Source organism: Piliocolobus tephrosceles, chromosome 5, assembly GCF_002776525.5.
Source record: "Piliocolobus tephrosceles isolate RC106 chromosome 5, ASM277652v3, whole genome shotgun sequence".
Taxonomy (NCBI): domain Eukaryota; kingdom Metazoa; phylum Chordata; class Mammalia; order Primates; family Cercopithecidae; genus Piliocolobus; species Piliocolobus tephrosceles.
Genome location: NC_045438.1, coordinates 7,948,955 through 7,973,955, shown reverse-complemented (window position 1 = coordinate 7,973,955; position 25,001 = coordinate 7,948,955). Strand labels below are relative to the sequence as shown.

Sequence of the window (25,001 nt, the reverse complement as noted above, 5' to 3'; positions counted from 1 at the left end):
CCAAATTATTTAATCATTATATAGGCTAGGATGTATTCTTTGTTTTCTTGCAGATAAGTGTCCATCCACACAAATTCCCTCATGCATATGAAGTGTCACTTGTCAGTTATTGACTTGTTTTTGTATTCTTTGCCTTTTCAAGCCAAAGCCTATTTCAATTTATAAGACAACTCGTCTAGATGCACAAAGTCTTTCAGTACCGTCACTGTATAGTGATGTTCTGAAAGTAGACATTCAACCAACATATTCAGGTGCATTCAGATGGACCACGGATGGGCTCCACAGGTCTGAACTCTCACTTATACATCTGTAGAATCACTGTTCTTAAGGTTTCTAGTTATTCCAATTGTGGATAACGTGTCTCACTTGACTTAAGGGATATTACAGCCTAAGAAAACTTTAGTCCTGTGGCTGGTTAATAAAGTAGTGTCAAACTAGGAAATGATTATACTTGCAGGAAATGTCTACAGTTAGTTCTGGGCTGATAATCAGGAGAAAGAAAGATTTAAACTAAGATTCTAAAAAATCCTTAGGATTGGCTTGGTGTAGAAAGTGAACATTGACTGCATCTGTCTAATCTCCCAGTTTTGAATGCATGAATCGCTAGGTTTAGCATGGGCAGAGGATTTGTTTATCATCGTCAGTAAGAAATTTGGCTTGAGGCTGAGACCCAAGCCTCATCAACTTGGTCTTGAGACCAAGACCCCATCAACTTGATGGGGTTAGTTACTCAGTCACAATCGACGAAGAGTTAAAATAATAACCTCTTTAGACCACAAAAGTAGTCTAGGCTTTATGGAAAAGGCTGTTCCAGTCTAAAATGTGGAAAAAGGCATTCTAGCCCAATATTGATCAAAAATAGGTAACTTTCAAAAACATGTTAGAACAGAACATGATGAAAGTGTTGTTTCTTTGTTAAGGTGGGTTGGGTTTGGCAGATAGTACTGTTAGGTGTCTGGAGAGAAAGATAGATTTGGGATACAACTGTTGAACATGTGAAACATGCATAGAGATGAAGAGAGGTGTCTCAAGGAGTTTACTTGCATCCTAAGATTCAAATTACATGTATATTACTTTTCCCTGCCAAACTAGTGTTTCTCCAACTCACTGTTAAGGCAGGTTTTAAGACAAACAGAAAAAAACAACCAAAACAAAACAAAAAGGGAAAAACAAACCCACTCAGTTTTATGCAGACATACATGATCCTGGCAAGTTTTGCTCAAATTATTTTCTATTTAGAGTTTCTAGATGGATCTCAAGGTTTACCTCCTCCTGGAAGCATTTTCAGACACTTTTCCCTCACAGCCTCTTTTCTGTTCCACTACTCTTCTCCCATGCCACCTCATATACCTATGATTTCATTCAACAAGTATGTATTGAGCACTTACTCTGTGCCAGGCAATATTTTAGCATGCTTAGGCTACATTGGTGAACAAAAATTCTTGCCTTCAGTGGAGTTTACATTCTAGTTGATGAGAAGGGAGAAATGACAAGGAACTAACCCTTATTTAAATTGCAGTGCAATAATTTACTTTCTCACCTGACTCCTTGAAGCCAGAGGACTGTGTTTTATTTATCTTTATTTAAAAACTAGGCCCACTGGGCATGGTGGTTCATGCCTATAATCCTTTGGGAGAGTGAGCTGGGTGGATCACCTGAGCTCAGGAGTTCCAGACCAGCCTGGAAAACATGGCAAAACGCCGTCTCTACTAAAAATATAAAAAATTAGCTGCGCATGGTGGTGCACGCCTGTAATCCCAGCTACCTGGGTGGCTGAAGTACAAGAATTGCTTGAACCTGGGAGGTAGAGTTTGTGGTGAGCAGAGATCATACCACTGCACTCCAGCCTGGGTGACAGAGTAAGACTCTGTCTCAAACAAAACAAAACAAAACAAAACAAAACAAAGCAAACAAACCAGTAGGCCCTCAATAAGTATTTGCCTAATGACTGAAACGGGAATGACAATATTAAAAGTCAAAGATACTCTTAAAAGAGAATATTTGAGCCTTTATTCCTCAGTACTAATTTATAAACTAGCACAGTAATTACAGCAGTTGCGTAGTAGAGTTTCCAATTTTATAGATGTAATTTTGGAAAGTTTTCTAGTTGAAATACTGAGTTGTCAAACATACTCAATTTCAATGATCATAATACTTTTTTTTTAGTCAATGCCCTTGAAGTCTTTAATTTTTGTTTTCAGTGAAGAATCTTCTATTCAAGCACAAAATAAAAATAAATCTCTATTCTTACTAGGATTTAAACATCAGAATATTATGAGACTCAGTAGGGCTTTAAATTTGTCAATGCCCTTGAATCCTGTAAACTTCTTTTTCAGTGAAGAATCTTCTATTCTAAAGCACAAAATAAAAATAAACCTCTATTCTTAATAGGATTTAAACATCAGAATATTATAAGCCTCAGTAGGGCTTTAAATTTAGGGTGTTAGTGAAGCTTTGTGGTTTAATATTCAAAATAACTCTTAAATGGTCTTAACTGAATGCCCATTTGGATACTTATATTTAGTATCCACACAACTGCTGTTTCTTGGAATTTTCTTTGAGTAAAATCTCCTAGAATACAGATAAGCTCCTGACATTTTTTTTCTTTAAATACCCTTGTTAGAATGATTAGTGTTTGCAAACAAAGATGACACATTCTTCACCTTAAATTCATTTACTTAGTGCCCTGTCTGGGGTTGTGAACACAGTCGGTGGTCATATGTACTTGTGGATAGTGATAAGTATTAAACTAGTGGGTTGGCCATATCCTTTGTGGATTCCCCATTGTTTACCTGGCTGTGGGCTTTCTCTACGCATCTTCCTTGTTCTTTAGCTATGTCCACTAGAGGGTGAGTGGGAGAGAGGAAGAAAAGACAAAAGAAGAAGTTTGGCAGATCTGCTGAACAGTTTGATGATGCAAATTAGTTTGAGGATCAATTTAGGATTTCTCTATTCATATTCATCTTGCCTCTTATTGCCATGGATACATAAGTTGATTTTTATGAATATAGCATTTATAATGGCAAATTACAAGATGGCATTATATTATACAGAGTCTATTTTTACAACTTGAAAAATAAATGCCAACATCCAGATAACTTAAAACAGCATTGTGAAAACACGCCACACTATCCCAACAAACATAAGGTCCAGACAAGGAACATCTTTTTTTTTTTTTTTTTTTCCAGATTTTAGACTACCAGTAAATATGTCTAGAATTGAGTTCCATGAATGCGAGAAACGACATTAAGTTATAGGAATGGTTCTACTGATAATGTCACAATAGGCTGTTCACTTATCTTAATATATCTAAATAATAAAAATAGCAAATGTCATTCAAGTCAAGAATTGCTAGTTTTAGTCATCTTCACAATCCTTAAAGTTAACACCATCTACCTATGCACTATGGATTGAGGATGTTGGAAAGGTGATATTGCTCAAGATACTGAACATCTATGTGATGCTTGGAATCCCATCAGTATAGGCTCACACTTAGTAAGAACTGCCAGGTGAGAGACCTAGAAAGGGCAGTGGAAATGAAATAATAGAGGTAGGAGCAGAGAAGTCAAGCCTTCTTACTACAAAAAAGAATGGATGGGAATTGCAATCAATTGTAAAATGTAGAGCTTATATAAAACCCTAAATTTGATCACATATACTTTTTATGATATTCCACAAACTAGAGATGTGTATAGGGTTAAGTACAGAAGGAAGAGAAGAAGGAAAAAAAGGAAGGAAGGAAGGAAGGAAGGAAGGAAGGAAGGAAGGAAGGAAGGAAGGAAGGAAGGGAGGGAGGGAGGGAGGGAGGGAGGGAGGGAGGGAGGGAGGGAAGCAGTAGTGTCTTTAATATACTCAGAAATTACTTATTTACAGGGATTAATTAATTTCTTTCCATCTGTGGCACCCAAACACCTCCATTCCTCCCTACCCATCACACACAGACACTCACAAACGCAAAAACACTGACACACAATCCCAGAATGGGAACCAATGGCTGGCACTAGACTACTTCTCATCCTTGTACAATCTGCCTGATTTCCTAAAAAAAGAAAAAGAAAAAGAAAAACACTTTACAGCTACTGTTTTTCTTTCTTTTTGTAAAACCATAGACACTCCCACGTAGCATAAGCTCAATTCCAGCCAAGCTGGTTGTGCTTTTAAATAAAGAAAACAGGTTTCTAGTTCTGTGTTAGCAAAGTCACCTCTCACTGGCAGTGCTAATGCTAAACATGTAATAATACTTTATTGTCATGAGCAGGAATCTGCTTTGCTAATTAAATGCAGCTGTCAGTAATTACTACTTGTCAGTGTAATCTATTTTAGGGAACTCTACTTTAAATGATAAAAGATGGGCTTGATATTGAGCGGGTGGGATAGGCAAGGTGACTGCTTACTTCCCAGATCAGAAACTCACTCTTTCTTATGATGAATGAGTACCTTTATTGTGATGATGTCTTATCTGAATTATTCTGTATTTCTTTAGGACATGAGTGATGAAGTTTGAAATTAAATAGTTTTTTTTTTTAAAGTATCTGAAATCTAACTGTCGCCCCTCTTTGTAATGCCAAGTACTAAGACTGCGTCATGATGATAACTTGTAATAGATGATAAATCTATAAGAAAAGCACCAACAGTGAAGTCACTATAATCTCTACCATCAAATATTTAGTTCAGTATGAGTGTACCTTCTAATTGCTGGCAAATTTGATTAGACATAGAGGAGAATCACTTTGAAGTGGGGAGTAGTAACCATTCCTTGTATAACCTTTTTCACTGATATTCAACCAGATTTTCTCTGGGAAAATGTTTAGATTCCAGTTTAAGACTTTGAAATTTGCAAATCAAAAGAAATCATGGTGTTTGCATGTGATATTAATTTATCTAACTGATTCTAGTATGAACCTAAAACTCTGTAATAGTCTACATCTGCATGACTAAAAGCAATGTCAGGACAAGGATACTGCAGTCTGCTTTGCTCCACGGGATTGATATTGGGGCTGCCACAGATGCTGGCACTGAGTTCTAGGTCCAGGGGGAATAGACTTTTGCCCTGACCTCCCCTAACTTCTCTAACTTCTCTTGACATTTAAAATGAATATGGTGGCAGTGGGAAAGGGAAGCTGGAATCTCAAGGAGTAAAGTGATGGGGTGATGGAAGGATCAACCAAAACAATGTAAGCGCAGCAGGAAGTATGAAGGAGGTTTGGCGCACAAGTAGCTTTTACCCCACTGAGGCTGAGAGACTTATCACACTCTCAGAGCATCCTGACTCTGCCTCATTCTTCTTCCACCATCTGGTTTATATCCAACACTCCAATAGTCCTTGTGTGCTAGATAATTAATTATCTTGTTATAGGTCTCAACAAATTTGGCAGCTACTCTTCTGAATACAGCACATTATTTAAATAGAATTAATAATTTGAGTTTTTTTGTCCCAGGAAGAAAGAAAAAAGGTTTTCAGATGGGAATAATGACAAAAAGTAGAACTACTTAAATGTATGTTTGAAATACAGTCGGCAAAAGACACACACTTGCATTCTTCTTCTTGGTACTCTTTCTTGGGTAAGAGATGCACAGTCCAGTGGGAGTGGTATAAGTGTCCCCATTTCCACGACATAAATTCTCACTTCTTTTCCTGAGAAAATTTAGATTATTCCAGATGTTTCTTTTAAAAATATTTAAAATTCCAAGTGATCAGCATCTCCAAAGAAAGAACACACTAAATAGACACCTTTAAAAAGTAGGGTTTATTGAAAGGGAAAAACCAAGAAAATAAACACGGAGAATGGTGGGAATTCTGAAAGGTTTTTTACTTTTACGGGTCCTACTGCCTCCTCCAATGCATTCCTAAATGGCCTGTAATATGCCGAACGGTCTTTTGTATCAGCAAATGAAGTTCTTAGAGTATAGTAGTTGCTTGGTGAGGAGCTGCTGAATGTATGAGCAATGATTTTGAGCTATTATGATATTGAGTTACTGTCATGTTTCCTGCTAGCCACTCCAGCTAGATGAAGTGAGTGGGGGATGCTTCAGGGCAAGTGTTTAGACAGCAGGGCCAAAGATATGCTTCCAACCCTCTGGTTTAGTGATGGTTACAGTGGGGAGAACATGGACCATATTTCCTCACATGGGCATCCACAGGTTCCACCCAGCTCCACACTCACAGAGGTCCTTATTTTCCTTGTCTGCACTATACTCCCTTTATACATCAGTCTCCCTTTTTTCTGACTTGGGGAGCCAAGACTCCACTTGGTTCTCTTCTGAAACAATGAAGTCTTTCTCCTCAAGCCTACTGTAGGTATCTAGGGAGTCCTGGGTGAAACAAAGACTGCAACATGAGTCATTACCAGAATGTCTGCCCCAGCCTTGTGTTGGGTAAGAAAAGACAGGCTGATAGAAGTGGTCTTCCCAAATAGTAAACCACTGGCCCAGGAAGGCAGCAAGCACTGCATTAACCACACTTAGGACTTCATAACATTTTTCTCAGCATCATTATTAATATATCCCCTTTTAATTTCAAAAGTCCCCCAGTATGGATTGTAAGTCTTGTGTTCAGCTACTTATAACACATGTAAGTCTTGTTCAGCTTTCCAACATTTCAATATTTTGGAATATTAAAAGTACCTAAGGAACTGCCTACAGACCAAGAATGGCTGATTGTTATTGTGATAGAATTAAGTCACAGAAAACTAGAAAACTGCATGGTTGCAAGACAATAAAACTAGGCCCTTTCTTAGGGCAATGGAATTACTGGTAATCAGAAAGCTACTCAAGTCAGAGAAAGAAGTTAAGGTGCCTTTTAAAACAGGATACAGTTACATCTTCAAAATAGCTTAAGAATTTCAGGCCGGGCGCGGTGGCTCAAGCCTGTAATCCCAGCACTTTGGGAGGCCGAGACGGGCGGATCACGAGGTCAGGAGATCGAGACCATCCTGGCTAACACGGTGAAACCCCGTCTCTACTAAAAATACAAAAATCTAGCCAGGCGAGGTGGCGGGCGCCTGTAGTCCCAGCTACTCCGGAGGCTGAGGCAGGAGAATGGCGTAAACCCGGAAGGCAGAGCTTGCAGTGAGCTGAGATCCGGCCACACCGCACTCCAGCCCGGGTGACAGAGCAAGACTCCGCCTCAAAAAAAAAAAAAAAAGAATTTCAAAGTAAATTTATAACTAAAAGCAGATAGAATTAATTTGCTTCTACTTTTTTATTGCTCATGATTTTCTCTCACTTTAAGACAGGAAATGGAAATATAACATCCACATAATTAGGAAATATTAATTAAAATGTTTTTATGTACTTTAGAGGAAAGCAAAGAATATAATATTTAATTACTACTTTGTTCTTAATTTCAGGAATAATATACAAGAAGTCACCTAAAATGGTCTAGTTTATTCAGTAAATTAAATGTGTCAATGTCTTTAGAGAATAGTGTATTATATTTTAGATATTTTTGAAGGTAATATTATTACATTTTACATGTTTTTTTTTAAACTAATTTCTTATTTTACTTGCATATATAATTACTTACCAGGGATGACCATGCATATCTGAAAAAAGACTTGCCTCCAAATGTTTGCCATTAAATGTATTAATCAACAGGTCATTGCTATTTATTTAGTACTAGAGAGACATCTGTAGTGCGATTACCATACGTTGTTAGCTAATCTTTTGATCTTATTAAGTTTTCCATTTTGGTCATGGTAAAAGAATTTAATTTCATACTTATTTCCATTCTTAAAAGAGAACTCAGATTTTTATATCTCATTAAGTGGATACTAATAATTGGTTAAATATAAGTCCCTTGCTTTATAGAGAAAAATGAACTTCAGTAATATGATTATTAGATATATTTAAAAGAATTTAAATAAAAGAAAACCTCAAAAATGAGCTTATGGACTGTTATGGAACCTTTTGAAGCTTTCTTGGTCTGCAAGTAGAAAATAAAAATAAAAATGGTCTAATTATCTATAGACTATTATTAGAGAAATGGAGCCCTAAATCGTCTCTTAAAAATTATTATAATCGTATTGATAGATGGATGCTTACTTCTAGGCACTTTGAACACTAGAGACGAGGAAAAATAGGTATGTAGAGGGTTAGGGTATGACGGAGGGGTGGAGTTTTCCCTGCTCCACCAGGCACATGGTCCCCGCTTTGTTACATTGCGCTCTCACTGTGTGTCTTCCCCATCATCTAGCACACTCCATACTGTTTGTTTGTTTCGTTGAAAGTTGAGTTGCCCTTGGGCTTACAAGTTCTTTGAGAACTTGTAATACAATGACTAATAAAGTCATCATATTCTCAGATCCAGCACACTGCCTGACACAGAGTACCTGTTCAATGTATACTGAAATAAGTCAGTCAGCGAGTAAGAAAGGCATAAAAAAGTCAGACACAGGGAGAGATAAGATGATTATTTCTCCTATTATAATGTATTTAGTGCTTCCTATATAACCCAGACATTATGCTAGGCACTGGAGATGTGGGTACTGTTGGGGGTGGGGAGAGAGCGTGTGTCTGTGTGTGTGTGTGTGACAGGTGAATAACATTAACTCAGTAGAGTATGATCTGTACTACCAAACAGAGGAGCAGAAAGACGGCCCATCCTGGCTTGGGTGGAAGTGGGTGGGCTACAGAGAAAAGGGGCAAGAGAACAAAGAGAGGCAATGTGGAAGATAAGAGGTTAGACAAGCAGAGAACCCTTAGGGAGAGGGACCAGCATGTAGAAAGGAATGAAGTATGAAGGAGCATGGTCCATTCCTTCCCTGGAGTCACCCAATTGTAAGGACCTTGCAGAGGAGTGACAGAAGTTGAGTCCTAGGCTGGTCCACTGGAATAGTAAGGGCTTTGTAGGTTGAGCCAGTTTGAACTTACCCTGAAGGTAAGTTGATGCTGCAGGTTAGTAAACAAGGGAACTGCATGATCAGGTTTGTAGTCAGAAAAAATTCAAGCACTGAAGAGGATGGAGATCCAAGGCTTATTAGGAGCCTACTATGATTCAGATGAGAAGTTCCAACAGCCTGAACGTAAGGAATAGCATTAGGACTGGTGAGATAGGTAGTGTTCATGAAGCAGGGTTGTCACATCTTGGTGACAGACGACAAGTGGGTGGAGATGATCTTGAGGTACCTATGTTCCTACTATGATCTTTGTGACAAACTATTCTTAGTTTCTCACTTTTCTTGGATGTCTGGGCAGATGATACTGCCAACACAGAAGAGCAAAATAACAAAGTATTTGAGAAGAGGTAACCTTAAGGAAGTAATGGTGTATAAAAATTTTCAAGCACTTGATCTTTTTGTTGGTAGTATAGAGTTGGAAGCCGTTATTTAAAGAATGCTAATATTTGTGGAATTCAGAAACTCCCAAAGTAAAGGCTGCTATAAGTAACCATTAACTCACTGGGAATCCATTTCAGAGTAGACAGGATATGAAGATAAGATAAACAACCGATCAAGAAAAAAAAATATATTCATAGAAAAACCTGAAAATAATATTATGGCATATATATATATATATATATATTTTTTTTGTTTTTTTTTTTTTTTTTTTTTTTTGAGACAAGAGTCTTGCTCTGTCACCCAGGCTGGAGTGCAGTGGCACGATCTCTGCTCACTGCAAGCTCCACTTCCATGGTTCACGTATTATGGCTAATATTTTTAAAGATTTTATGATGTGCTAGGCACATCTATCAGGACAATGGGAATAATGTTCTTCACTTTGAAGAGTCAGATATCAGAGCTAAGTTGGTATCACACATCTAGTCTAGATTTGGAAACGGAGGAATAGAACCATAGTTAAGCAAAAATAAAATGGAAAGAAGTATCTTTCAGCTACCCATGCATCTGCAAGCCCATCAGTCCCTCACACACCCTTGTATCTCGTGCTCTGCCTCTGCCCAATTTCCCCAGGTCCTCCTGTCTGGGTGCCTCCTCTCTGCTTCTGAAGTTCTGAGTACCCACACCAAGGAGCTCTGTGTCTGCCCCATACAACCGTGTGCCAAGTACCATGGAAATAGGAATGAAAAGAATACAATCCCTGTCCTTGAGAAGCACTCAAGTCAGGTGAGCAAGACAACAGTCCTTGAGCCTTTTCTGGATGTTTTCAGGGGTGCGAGGGGACCTTTCAGATCTGCAGGAACCCTGGAGATCCCCGTGGTAAGCTTTTCCACTTCTCCACGCTGCGTCCCTGGGAAGAAGGCTCTTTTCCAGTTCCCTCTCATCCTATATTGTTGCATTCAGCTCAGAAAGAGTGAGCCAGATAGGAACTTGAGGTCACACACAGCTAGCTCACCAGATGACTACATTCCATTTGCATAGAATGTCAGTTCCCACTACTGCATACAGAGTGTGAGTGCGACTGCAGTCACGTACTGCAAAACATCGTTTCGGCCAATGACAGACCGCATAAACAACAGCGGTCTCATTAGATGTTTTTACTGTACATTTTCTATGTTTAGATACACAAATCCTTACCATTGTATTATGACTGCTTACAGTATTCAGTACAGTCACATACTATACTGGTTTGAAGCCTGGAGATGATAGGCTATATCATATACCCTAAGTGTATACTAGGCTACACCATCCAGGTTTGTATAAGTACATTTTGTGATGTTTACACAATGACAAAATCGCCTAACAATGCATATCCCAGAATGTATCTCCATTGTCAAGTGACACATGATGGTATTTACACGGATTTTGGCAGACTTACTTAAGGCTATTTTAAGATCAATTCAATTGTTTGCTAAAAATTAATGTTATCTAATTCTTTGTTCTAGTGGCCATTGCATATACATATGAAAAGTACGATATGACAAAGTCAAGAAATTGAGCCTTATTGAAATTAAATTACTCTTTTGTTTATTGCAAGGAAGATACAGGAAAGTAGGGAGGCATGGGTTTTAAGGCCCAGAAATCCACAGAAAATACTTGAGGGCTAACTGCAACTAAGAAGCCCGTTAGTGTGCAGGTTAAATGTGGACTTTAGAGACAGATGGTGTGGGTGAGGATCATGGCTCCACTCCTTTAGCTCTGGGTCCTTCCAGGGCCTCAATTTCCTCATCTGTGAAATGGAAATACTAACGGCACATGTCCCAGTGAATGTTTTGTAGTGGCAAAATGTATAAAGACCTACACTGCTTGGTACATAGTAAATATCAACTACCAGAATTAAATGAGTGGCAAAAAAAAAAAAAAAAAAATCTAAGAATAAAATTAAACTTAACCTTTTAAGTCAAGTTATTCACATTTAGTGACCAGAGTTAGGAAATTGCTTTTCCCTTTATACAATGAGTTCTATAAGGTATGAAGTATGAAAATGTCAGGAAGAAATTTCTGTGTGACCTAAAGTTTTCAACTCATATCAGATATAAAGACAAATATAAATACTTCAATTCCCTTAGCAAAAACTTTCATTCTTTTCCATTTACTACATCTGGATAAGAGGATACACATTCCAAAGAATCATGTGAACTTATAAAGTGAGGCCTTGTAAGAAAGAACAGTGAACTTGCTGTCCCAAAAGCCTCCTCTTTTTTTTTTTTTTTTTTTTTTTTTTTTTTTTTTAATTAGACGGAGTCTCACTCTGTTGCCAGGCTGGAGTGCAGTGGCCCAATCTCAGCTCACTGCAACCTCCGCTTCCCGAGTTCAAGTGATTCTCCTACCTCAGCCTCCAGAGTAGCTGGGACTACAGGTGTGCACTGCCACACCCAGCTAATTTTTGTATTTTTAGTAGAGACAGGGTTTCACCATGTTGGCCAGAATGGTCTCGATCTCTTGACCTCGTGATCTGCCTGCCTCGGCCTCCCAAAGTGCTGGGATTACAGGCGTGAGCCACTGCGCCTGGCCCCAAAAGCCTCCTCTTAATTTCTGTGTTCAGCATAAGCCTTTAAATCTGGTATCACTTTAATCAAGCCTAAGTCTTACAACACATAGTTCTTTCTTCATTCACTTCCCTCAAGAGTAAGAGAACCCATGCTTTATAATGGAGAACAACGTATTCAAATATACATAATGAGCATGTTGTGCCCGTTATGTTTAACCATCCGTGATGATGGTATGTTGATGTTAAAAATGGTGGTGATGACGGTAGTATCAATTACTACTTCCTGAACTTTTACTATGTATGACACTCAATGCTAGGTATTTTACATAGGTTATAGGTTATCATATGGATATCAATGAACTGGTATTTCTATTACCATATAACAGAAAAAATTACTAAGAATTTGGCCAGGTGCAGTGGCTCATGCCTGTAATCCCAGCATTTTGGGAGGCTGAGGAGAGCGGATCACTTCAGGCCAGGAGTTCAGACCAGTCTGGCTGACATGGCGAAAACCTGTCTCTACTAAAAATACAAAAATTAGCTGGGCATGGTGGCACATGCCTGTAGTCCCAGCTGCTCAGGAGGCTGAGGCACGAAATCACTTGAACCCAAGAGGCGGAGGTTGCAGCAAGCCAAGATTGTGCCTCTGCACTCCAGCATGGGTAACACAGCATGAGTCCAACTCAAAAAATAATAATAATAATAATAATAATAATAATTAATTAATTAAATTACTAAGAATTAGAAGAGAGAAGTAATTTGCCCAAGACAGTATAGCTAATAAGCAGTAAAGCAGGGATTTTAATCAGCCAACTCTGTCTGACTACAGTACTTACACTCCAATAAATACTTTATTTATGTTGTGGCATGTTCAGAATTATTGTGATTTTTTTCATTGACTTGAGTTAGTTAGCTATGGCAGAGAGCATTACAGTGACATTTTAATATGTTCTTGAATAGTTCCCCAAACTATACTCAAATAGTAAGATTGTTAATATTTATGATAGAACAGTTGTGGTACCTCATTAGCAGTTTAAAGATTCTGTTACTTCATGTTAATTATGCCTTGTATGCCTTTTTAAAATAAAAAGTACAATTACAGGCATTCTTCCTTTTGTCTACTTCTAAACTTAAACATTTAAACTGGTTTATTATTTCACACTTCTTACACCATCCTTCTCCTTTCTATCTCAGGCCATTCCATCTCATAAAAGTTATTATTCCACAAGGTTTCACAGATAGTAATGTCCTGAGATCATCAAGACAAAATAAAATGTCTATTCAGTATTAAATCACATCTTAAAACTGTGCAATTATAAAGACACTTGAAGCTTTTTTTTAACCTCTGGAGTAGCAACATGTGGAATGCCCTGCTTCAGTATATGCAGTAAATATTAATGGGATGCCAACTGTGTGTACCCGTGTCTGAGTAGAATAAGTCTTCTCACTTCACACCTTCTATAAAACTCAAGATTCCTTTGGCAAGTACCATACACTGTAGTAACACAACATTGACCTCTGTGCAAGAGGTTCACATTATAAGGATATCATGGGAAGCATAAAATATTCAGTATCAGATTCTCTGAGCTATTAAAACTACTTAAATATAGCATCAGTTCTTAAAGTTACCTAATTTAAAAGTAGCTGAACCTTTGAAAATTATTGAGTCCATTAAAAACTACATTAAGTTAGAGCACTATGCTCAAGGACTGCTGTGGTTCAGGTTATGTCACGGCTTCATTACAATTGCCTTCCTTATGAATTTCAGAAGAATTCACTAGAAGTTGAAAATTATCATAAATCTCAGTTGCTAGAATCTATTTGCTTTACAACCTAACTTGTTCCCCATTAGGTCCTCTATTTAAGTAAACTTAAAAAAAAATCTATTCAAGAGCAGAGTAGACTGCCCGGACTCAAATGCCAATTCTGCCATACAGTAGCTGCGGAGCTTGAGTCATTTATTTAGGTTTATAAACCCTCACCTTCCTCATCTCCTAAATGGCAGTAAAAATGATAACATCAAAGAAAAATAAAATAATAATAGTAGCTGTACCTACTTATTTTCCCTCTGTAAAATGGGAAATGACAGGAGAGCTACCAGAATTAGAGCTACCAGAATTACTCTACCAGAGTAGAGCTCTTTGGACATTGTCAGGCACATGCTAAAATTTATTACAAATATTTCTTAAATAAATTGTTCAAAGAATGTATCATACCCCATATTTTCAATATCAAACTAATAGAGCATTTATGAGTATCATTCTCAAAGTGATGCTGATTTCACAAACCACATATGGCACAAAGGGATTCTATTCCTATTGTACAAGGTTATTAAAAAACAGATATCTACATTAACAGAAACATAACTATATACTATATATGTATATATATGTGTATATGTATATGTGTGTGTATATATACACATATGTGTATATGTATACATACACATATGTGTATACACACATAAAATTTACCTCCCCCATGCAGAGTCAAGTAGGTAAAGTGGTCTAAAGTCAAAGAAACTCTTCAACTATTTCTTAATATGGACACAGCTTTCCCTCATAAAACTTCAAGAAGAAGAAAAATAGTCTATTGTACCAATGTTAATTAACAGTAAGACATTCTAATGGAACTTCCATATGAGATTTAGAGAGGTTCATTTATCCTATGCACATTATATGAATTTTCAGATATAATCTTTTACTCTACTTTTGATAAGGGTTAGCTACTCTGAAATGTTTTTTACTGAAGATTGGTGATTTCTAAATGAAGTTATTAATATCTTGCTTTAATTGCACTTCTGCTTAAAGGTTAAGATAACATGACAACTCAGAAACAAACATTGATTCCAGAGGAAGCAAAAATTGTTAATAATTAAATTAGATACCAGAAAATATATTCAAAAGGTTACATTTTTGCTAACTTGAAACAATATTGAATTCACAGAAAACCTAAAATACAGGATTTTTCTAAATAGTAACAGTTTAATTTGTAATGAAAAGTTTAACTAGGTATTTCTGTTTTGAGCTCCCCTCACCGAAAAATGGAAAGGACTTAAATGATTTTAAATCTATGGTTTAAACAATTTCCTTAATTTGACTTGTTCTCTCTTTCAAGCTATTCAACTATACTTAAACTAAACTACTATTCCATTGCCAAATAATAATTCTTCACTTAATTGCAATAATCTCAGAATATGAAAATATTGGGATAAAGTATTGAGAAATTCAAAAAATTCATCCATATAAAAACCAATGAAATATAGAAATATTCACATAATTTCAATGACACAACTCTAGTGTTACTGTTCGTACTCTATTCCCAAACTGGAATCATTTGGAGTAAGCATTCTCTCCTCCACTAGCCTCTTTTACTAGGAAGTTACCTTGAGAATAATTTTATTCATGAATGAGGGTGCCTACAATAAATAGACCATCCTGCTAGACATGTCAAGAGCATCAGAGAAAATTCACTTCAACTAAAATTTCCATAAGACGTTTCCCCTTTTCTAAAAAATCCTAAATAACTACTTTTGTTAAGTTGTTCATTTATATATCATTGCTTTTTTTAAAAATGTTACTGTTTCTGAGATTGTAAAAATAAAGAGACGGTAAGTTTTAGGAGCAAAATATTTCTTGAGTTCTATGAATGCGAATTCACTTTTTCAGTGCAACAAGAACATTTGCATTTACTCATAAATGAATACTAATGACAAATTCAGAGCTGGCATTACTCCATAGAAATCACACACAGAAAGCCAGAGCTAGAAACCATACAGTGCACAGATAGTTATATTACTCTAAAGTATTCAGACAAAGAGCAAGGAGATTAGAGTCAACATCAATTCTCTGAAGTTGAGTCACATCTTAATGACATGGTGGGTTAAGGATAATCGTAGAATTTAGGATGGAAACAAAGCTGGCTAGTTAATATCTTATGTGATTTCTGAGTCAACAGCTCTTTGTTGACCACCTACTCTGCGCAAGATGCTGCTTCCCCAAGGAAGCCGCTGCTCTCCAGTTCTACTTACACTGTGTAGGAGGAAGCATCCTGCTTCTACCAGAAATCCTCTCTTTTTCTTTAAAATAACACCCCAGCTCAGCTTTGCATATTGTGTGTGTTCATGTGCTCAATAAATACTTTTTGAATGAGTGAAAATTCAGTGAGTAAGAAGGTTATTCATTCAAAAACATCTGTGTATGCCGGCAAAAATGGTGAGGACAACGATCAAAGCGTAACGAAAACACTGGGCAACACCTCCTCACAAAGGTGTCAAAGGGAGCAACTTCAAATATTAAAATTGAAGCATGAGCTCTGGCTTAACCTAGAAACCAGGATCCCAGTACTTGCTGTAATACTCCATTGAATATTGTGCTCATAATTTCCCATGTAATCTGCTTATGTACCTATATGAAAATATTTTTCTCAAGTAATGTTGTTTCTATAGTTTCTATATGTTTTATTAATTGAGAAAAGAGTGTTTCTAAAAGGCCAGAGTAGCTTGGGAGAGGTCAAAGCAGTTTTCTTTTTCACTGTTAAAACACTGGAGGTGGTTGCCTTTAAGCAACAGTTTCCTTCCTATTGCTATGTGTCTTGTAATATCTTCTTGTACTTCCATCAGTTCACTGGTGAATAACTTCATATTCCTGAAGTTAAGAAGCCTGCCCTGATGCTCATTCAGTGACTTTGAGCAATGAGCAAACAGAGACAGGAAGGTAAGTAGTATTGTTTCCATTTCTTTAAAAACTTCACTAGGAGGAAACCCCAAGGTAACGATGACAACAACAAAAATCTGTTTCAACATAATTGACAGCAATAAAACCTTTTCTAAAAAAATAATCATTTTGATATTCAAATTTGTAAGCCCCTTTTATTATCTTCAACTTTTTCTTTGAAAAGAAGCTTAATATATTTGAAATAAATTATAATGTGTAATTTGTCTAAAGCTCTGAAATATGTAGAAACTACTAAGTAAAACCTTTTTGAGAAGCACCAGCTGTTTATTACTTCTAGCAAATCAGTTTAGAAAGGAGCACGAGCACAGAAAGGAGGCCCACCCACCCACTTTCGCTCCCACTCCAACCGACCCTGCATGCTATTTATCAGGCCAAGTTTACATAAATCAGAGAAGAGTTAAGAGTTGCAATTACATGTATCCACGAAGTAATATGACATAAAGCACTTTGCAAATATTAAATCTTTCCCCAATGTTTTCTAAGAAGAAACTGGTATTCGGAGACAGAGAGGAGAGGGGGAAAGAGGGGAGGGAGGGAGGGAGGGAGGGAGAGAGAGAGAGAGAGACCCACCGGGTGAAGACAGGGTAGACCACGGATCTGAGCATCAGCTCCTTTGGGTGGGTGCCCTGAAGCACTGAAGTAGGGAAGCGGGAGAGCAGAGGAAACCCACCAAGGTGAAGTGACTCCGGAGTTGTGGTAGAGGTTTGTTTGCAGTGCACTTGGAACCTCCAGGTAAAGACATCTATCTGCCTTAAGCTGGACGCTCCTTGCAGGTTGCCGTAAACCAAGGTGGTCGCCCAAGTAACAGGAGCAGGATTCTCAGCGCTCCAGTGAGTAGCCACAGCGGCCTCTCGGACTTGTTAGTAGGAACAGTATGACCACCCCTCGGCTGCATCCATCCCGTGTGTGTGTGTGTGTTGGGTGGGAAGAGATGCATATAGTGGGGCTGTGAGGGGCGTGGGAGCGGCCAGCTGGGAAGAGAAAACACCCCACCCACATGTTAACTTAGCCTTTGCCTGCTCTTTGACTGCCCTCTGTCTGTCCTCTGCTCAGGCCTCGCAGGCCCCCACTGTCCCAAAGCTGCCCTCGAGCTCCAAACAGCTCCACAGCCACCCCAGAAGTGACCGAACACGAACCCCCAAACTCTGGCGAGCGCAGTAAAAGCGTGTTCCGTTTCTCCCTCAAAGAGAGCGCTACCCAGCGCTCTGGGAGAGACTGAGAGAGAAACAAACAGGCGGGCTGACTGACACCTTCTGTCTAATTTTACCCCAGGAATTGCCCCCGCCTTTTCTCATCTCGCACTAGTTTAACCTCTGGTCCTAAGCAAACCTCTCAAAAGTCTTCCCCAGGCGGCGCCCAGGAGAACCGCACCCCACAAAGTGCTTTTTTGCCGGCATCACCCGGATGCCTCCCTTTGGCAATTTGCCCCTTCTCATTTCCCCCCAAATCTAGAGGTCTCAAAGGCCCTCCCCCGCGCGAGGTGGGCAGCGCGCCTTGCTCACCGTGGTCCCCGGCGGTGGCGGCGCGGGGGTCGGCGGCGGGTCGCGTGGGGGCACCGGGTCGCTCGTGCAGTCCAGGCGGCAGTTGGTCCAGTAGTTTCGGATGCCCAGGCTAGGCTCGGCAGAGAGCGAATCGGCGAAAGAGAGCAAACGAACAGGGCTGTGCGTGGCGCGTGTGAGTAAGAGGCGGGCGGGCCCCACACGCGGGCGGCGGCGGCGGCTGCTAGGTCCGGGGCGGGGAGCCGGGCGGGGGGGCAGGCGGGCGAGAAGTAGTGGAGTTTAGGGCGCGTTTCCTGCACTTCCGCGAGAGGCTGGAACCAGGTGCGGCAGGGCGCGCTCCCGTGGCGCGGGCACGGCACTGGCGGCCGCAGGAGCCGGAGTCCGCGCAGTGCCGGAGACCGCAGCCGCTCTGCGGGAAGAGGTGCGCATCCTCCTTGCCCCACGAGGGCACCGGCGCAGCCCCGGACCCCGAGCGCAGAAGGCGAGACTTCGGGCGTCCTCAGTGACAGCTCCTCGGGCAGCCCGCTCCCTCCCAATCCGCCCAAAAGAGCAACAGACAGTGTGGCTGGGATCTTCCCTTCCTGCGTCCTCGAGCCTCCGGTGCCAAGCTGTGAGGGCGCCCCGCTCCCCGCGGCTGGCGCTGTCACGGCCGCCGCCCGGCCCCCAGCGCGCCCGAGCCGGCAGCTGCCTCCCGGAGACGTGCCCAGCTGTGTGCGCGTGTGTGTGTGTCTAAGCGAATCTCTTCCCCTCCATCACTTGGGCGCGCAGGAGGGACCGGGTCCCCGGCGACCAGCTGCAGAGTGGCTGCCAGTCCACACCCTCCCGGCTCTCTCCCCACCCACCCCGCCCCTACTCCTCCTCGCCTTCCCCTCCTCCCCCTGCTCCTCCTCCAGCTGCCGCTCCCGAGCTCCCGAAGGCAGCGGAGAAACCGCAGCGAAAGGGAGGAGGAGGAGGGTGGGGAAGGAAGCGCAGGTGTCTTTGGCGGAGAGATGGGCGCACGCACCGGAGCGGCTTACTGCAGGGGGAGGGCAGGGCCTTAGGCGGAGAAAGGGGAGGAGGAGGATTTACCCGGAGGCGGAGGTCCTGCTGCTGAGCCACTGCACGTCCCACCCAGGAGCTGGAACCGCGGGCGAACAGCGCAGTGGGGCGGCCGGGTGGGCGCGCGGGGCTCCCAGGTGGACTGAGGTCGCAGCTTGGGGAACCTGCGGAAGTGACCAGGGTGGCAGAACTCGGGGACACAGAGGTCGGAGGGACCCAATTGCTGAGGCACTGAGACTGGTCTCTCTGGGGTGGGGGGTGGGGGGCTAAACCCAGAGCTTGGGGCACACAGGTGTCCAGGAAGCTGGTGTGTGGCTCCAGAGTGCCAGGCGGGAGAGCCGGAGGCAGTGAGGGGTCGGGCGGCGGCTGCGGCTTGCTTGGGGCTGCTGTGTGCATCCGGAGTCACAGGGGGCGATCACTGCCTAGCTGGGAAGCGGAGCTCAGTACTCAGCCTTCTTTCAGGTCGCAAGTCCAGAAACCGAGAGGCAAACTAGCCTTCCCAATTTAGTCTGTGTTCCCCCAACCCTTTGCCCTCAGCAAAACAACAGGCCAGGAGCTGATTCTACCTGCAACTTACTGTGCTCTTTACCGTATTGAAAGTACCCTATTGCTCCAAGGAGACTGATGTGTTGCTTCCTCTCTCTCAACTCTAGTCCCCTCCCTCAACATATATCCCTACCCAACCAAAATTACCCAGAACACTGTATTTCTCATTGATAAACTTTTTCCCTCTGGGGTTCCCTAAAAATGAAATTCTTTCCTCCCCTTTTCTCTGTAGAGGCATTAAGTCTCTTGCTTACATTCCATAGTACAAATACAGTACACAGGAAAGTCCTTTAGGCAAGAAATCACAGCATCGTTGCTTATGACGGCTTGTCTGTTTTCAAATGACAGTTGCAGAATGCAAATTTGTGTCAACCCGAGGTCAGTGGAGAGAGTTAGTCCATTTAATTAGAGGTCTTTGGAAGGAATCTGGGCAACAACACTAGAAAGAATTGCTGTACTTTTTCCAGTACCCATTCCTTTTTATTATGGTAATTTCACTCTGTTAATTTAGGCAATCTGAAAATGAAAGGTCGAATGCAATTTACAAGGCACAATATTTCTAGATTCGCATTCAACAGCCCGCCCCACCTCCTTCCTCCCACCAGTCTTCCCATCACCTCAAAAGGTCATGAGCTAGGAACCCAAACTGCACTTTTTAAATCTCAGGATATAGACTGAATGACAAAGCTGCTGAGTTTAAAAAGGGACCAGTTAAGTCTAAACTTATTTACCAACTACTCAGACAAAATCATATGCTCAGCAGCAACAACAAAACGTATACTGTGTAATATATTGAGCAGGAGGAAAGATGGCTGTTTGCCAGATATGTGATCCATTAACCTCTTTAGCTCATTGTTGGCAACAATAGCTTACAATCACATTCCTGTGTTTGAAAGACAAGAGATTTTTTTTTCCCATCTCAAAATCACAATGCCACATTATAGTCTAAAAGAAACCTCAGACAATAAAAGTAATAAGAAAGGAAGAAACACGATTTGTTTTTTCCTGAACAAATGTTGCTGTTCTGTTTTTTTCTTGAGGCGAAAAATGCTGATACGCAATAAAGTCCACAAAGGCATGACAATAGATTCTGAAGAATGCATCAATCCATCTATATTAGTCCTTTCAATTAGTAAACTTTACTTAAAAGGTTTATTTATATTATCTTTTTATTGGTATTCAGTCTGTCTTTTGTACCTGGAAGATGACTGAGAAGGAGGATGGGTGAGCTGAATCTGGTATCTCATAATTCTGTCTTGCATCAGGTTTATGTCTGGCAGGAGAGGAACGCTCAGCAGCCTGTGCTTTCTCAGCAATCCTAACTTCTCAGAGGATGCTTTGCTCTGTAGCTGATGGGTTGTGAGATTGTCACAGTAATTTTGCCTACCTGCTACAGGGTCACACCTGGGGTTCCAAAAACTGGGATGCAATGCTCTGGAAAGAGCTTTTACCTTGCCCAGGGTTCGAGGACTAGATGAAGGTGCATGAGATTTTCTGTGTTGCTTTTCAACTTCTACAGATGACCTGGATTTTCTGCTAGGTGAAGTGCAGAGGTGAATGGGTGTGGTCTAACATTTTAAGAAACATTTTGGTATTGTGGTAAATTAAACAAATAAAACTAAACACCAGACAAAATGGTACACCCAAAAAATCTATTTGAAATACAGTTTTGAAAACAGTCACAGATTTATTGGTTTGGCTTAGTCATCTATGCCAAATAAAGTACACAGCAATGAAAACATTTGGTTAATTAGAATGTTCATCTGGTAAAGAATATATTTTTTTCCTGAACATCAGCATACTCTCTTGTCTTATAAATATGCAACCATTAAATATTATTTAGGCCAGTCATGCTAGCTTATGTCTACAATCCCAGCACTTTGAGAGGAGAAGGTGGGAGGATCACTTGAGGCCAAGAGTTTGAGATCAGCCTGAGCAACATAACGAGACCCCTTCTCCACAAAAAGTTAGAAAAAAAAAATTAGCCGGGCAGGGTAGTGTATGCCTGTAGTCCCACCTACTCTGGAGGTTGAGCCAGGAGGATCCCTTGAGCCCAGGAGTTTGAGGTTACAGTCATCCATGGTTGCACCACTGCACTGCAGCCTGAGCAACAGAGCAAGGCTCTGTCTCCAAAATATAAAAAAAATTATTCACTTTACAGCTTCAAATGGAGGCTGCCCTCTCAGTAAAATATAGAAATGTTTGTCCTTATGAGGAAATTGAGGGTAGCTGACTTACTTTCCAAAATCTATCTTTTTCTCTTTCAACCAGTCAATTGCTAACTTTCAATTAGTTTAGTAAATGCATTCATTGAAAGGGCCCTTCAGTCCAGGCACAGTTGCTCACACTTGTAATCCCAGCACTTTCGAAGGCTGAGGCAGAAGGACTGCTTGAGTCTAGGAGTTTGAGGCCAGCCTGGGCAGCATAGAGGGACCCCATCTCTACAAAAAATTAAAAAATATATATGGGCTTGGTGTCATATGCCTGTAGTCCCAGCTACTCAGGAGGGTGAGGCGGGAGGATTGCTTGAGCCCAGGAGGTCAAGGCTGCAGTGTGCCATGATTGTACCACACTCCAGCCTGGGCAACAGAACAGGACGCTATCTCAAAAACGTTTTAAAAATAAAAGAAAAGGGTCTTTCTATGTGCCACCATTGGAAACCAGAGGATGAATAGAAGTCTCTGCTCTCATTGAGTGAGGTCAGTAAACACTAAGGCTATCAAGTTGAACAAGGTTCATTTTATTATAAGGAAATGAGCCCCTGTACCCACATCTCCAGCTCCATCACTATATTTGGGTATCTCTTGTATGAAAATTGTGGGTTTTGTATCGTGCAATGCTGTGTTTAGTCAAGAGAGACCTGAAAGTGTAAGGCCACGACTGATTGTAAGGGAAGCATTTCTCATGGAAGGAGTGGGTCCACAGACCGAATATCAAAAACTCTGAGAGCGGTAAAGAAGATTTAACCTTTCTCTAGGTTAGACAACTGCTGGCCAATAGAAATACAATGTAAGACACAAATGTGAGCCACATATATAATCTTAAATATTCTAAGAACTTATTCAAAAACTAAGAAATAGATGAAATTAATTTTAATGATATATTTCATTCCATCTAATATATCAAAAATATTATTTCAACATGTAATCAATATAGTTATCATTAATGAAATACTTTGCTTTTTTTTCATACTGTGGTAGAAAGAATGACTTCCCAAAGATGTTTGCACCCTAGTCTCTGGAACCTGTACATGTGTTACATTACTTGGCAAAAGGGATTTTGCAGTAGTAATTAAGGTTAAAGATCTTAAAATAGGGGGATTATCCTGGATTATCTGCGTAGGCTTAATCTAATCACGTGAGTTCTTTTTTTAAATAGTCAAATAATATTTTTGTATTATTTATTTTAACTATTTAAAATTAAAATTTACATGTTTTAATTAGTGAAAAGCCAATTCTTTAACCTAGGGAGGAAAAGCCTATAGTGACAAATGCTGAAAATGCTTTGTAATCAGTATACTAAGAAGACATTCATGTATTTCAAAAATTGCTTAAATTCTGATGTTTAAATTTAAGCATGTGACCATATGCTGACTTTAAAATATACAATTAAAGGCATTTATCACAATTTGCTATACTCCCAACATTAATTACGGATACTTTGGAGCATAAATCAAATGGTTTAAAGTGAGCCTGTAACATACCTAAGGAATACCTTCCCATATTGTACGTGAAAATTATTTCTCCTCCGTGTAAAGGTCTCATCACTTTAAGTTCTAAGTTAAGTTTAATCCAGCTCTGTAAGTCAGTACTTAGGGGCTCATGATGGCCTAAAAAGAAGGAAAAAAGAATGTAACCAGGACTGATCAACAACGTTTTCTATATCTGTGTAACTATATAGGATCTACATATGTTATGTATGTACTACATCATATAACATTAGTTACATTATATATAAACTATAAATATGATCATTTCTATTACTGATGCCATACCTAAATTATGTATTATGCATCTTCAAATAAAAGCCAAAGCAACAGGGTAAATGCAGAAGCATCACAATGAGTTCCACTTAATACACATTAACTGTACACACCAACATTTCTGTTGGTACTTGAAATGGATCAAGTACATCTGGTGGACATTGACCGGTATCAGCAAAGATGGGCCATTGCAATGGAGAAGCTTATGAGGATGATGAACATCATACCAGAGGTGTTGTTTGGTGTCCAACCTCTTAATGGTGCTGGTGAATAACACTCACTGCTGGTATTACATATGCAGTAGTGAATAAGTGAAGGACTATAACCATAATATGCTCACTTCTTGCTATTTCATTTTATCTTCTGATCACCAGTTAAATATAGTGGTCCCTTAGTATCCATGGGGGATTGGTTCCATGACCCCCCTGGGTACCAAAATCCAGATGTTCAAGACCCTTATATAAAATAGTGTACTATTTGCCTATAACACATGCACAACCTGCTATATGCTTTGTGGGTTTTTTTGTTTTTGTTTTTTTTGAGATGGAGTTTTGCTCTTGTTGCCCTGGCTGGAGTGCAATGGCGTGTTCTCAGCCCACCGAAACCTCCACCTCCTGGGTTCAAGCGATTCTCCTGCCTCAGCCTCCCGAGTAGCTGGGATTATGGGCATGTACCACCACACCTGGCTAATTTTGTAATTTTTAGTAGTGACGGGGTTTCTCCATATTGGTCAGACTGGTCTCGAACTCACAACCTCAGATGATCCACCCTCCTCAGCTTCCCAAAGTGCTATACAGGCGTGAGCCACCGTGCCTGGCCAACCTGCTATATACTTTAAATCATCTTCAGATTACTTATAATACCTAAATAATGTAAATGCTATATAGTTATACTGTACTTTAAAAAATTTTATCATTTTTTATTTTGTATTTTTTTCTGAATATTTTAAATCTAGGGTAGGTTGAATTTGCTGATATGGAGGGCCAACCGTACAGAGTTTTAATTTCATAGTTTAACAAGGAATGGCCGTAAGTGGAGGTCGATACATATACTTAGCATTTCAAGCTGAGCTTGTTTGTATACACATCTGAAATTAATTACAAGACGTGACCTAACAAATGCTAGCGGAACTTTTCTTGAAAGTAATTTTTTACAGATATTAAACTTCATCTTGAACACTGATGTCAACATATATTTAGGGCAAAGTCAGAGCTTTTATATTTTCATTTATTATTCATTTAACTTTTAAAACACTACTACAATTGAGTATTAAAACAAAAACAATACCAAGAAGTGAGCATATTTGGTTATAGTCCTTCACTTATTCACTGCTGCATATTGAATACCAGCAGTGAGTGTCATTCACTGGCACCA

General features: G+C 40.0%; 1 protein-coding gene across 1 annotated transcript in view; it reads right to left on the bottom strand.

Annotated features, from left to right (window-relative positions):
* HS3ST5 (heparan sulfate-glucosamine 3-sulfotransferase 5) overlaps window positions 1-18,223 on the bottom strand; it is a 285,487-nt gene extending 267,264 nt beyond the window's left edge. Inside the window, exon 1 of the mRNA XM_023219035.2 lies at window positions 18,065-18,223. The gene's annotated coding sequence lies outside the window, so the exon portion shown is untranslated. The remainder of the gene's footprint in view (window positions 1-18,064) is intronic.
* Between the last annotated feature and the right edge of the window lie 6,778 nt (window positions 18,224-25,001).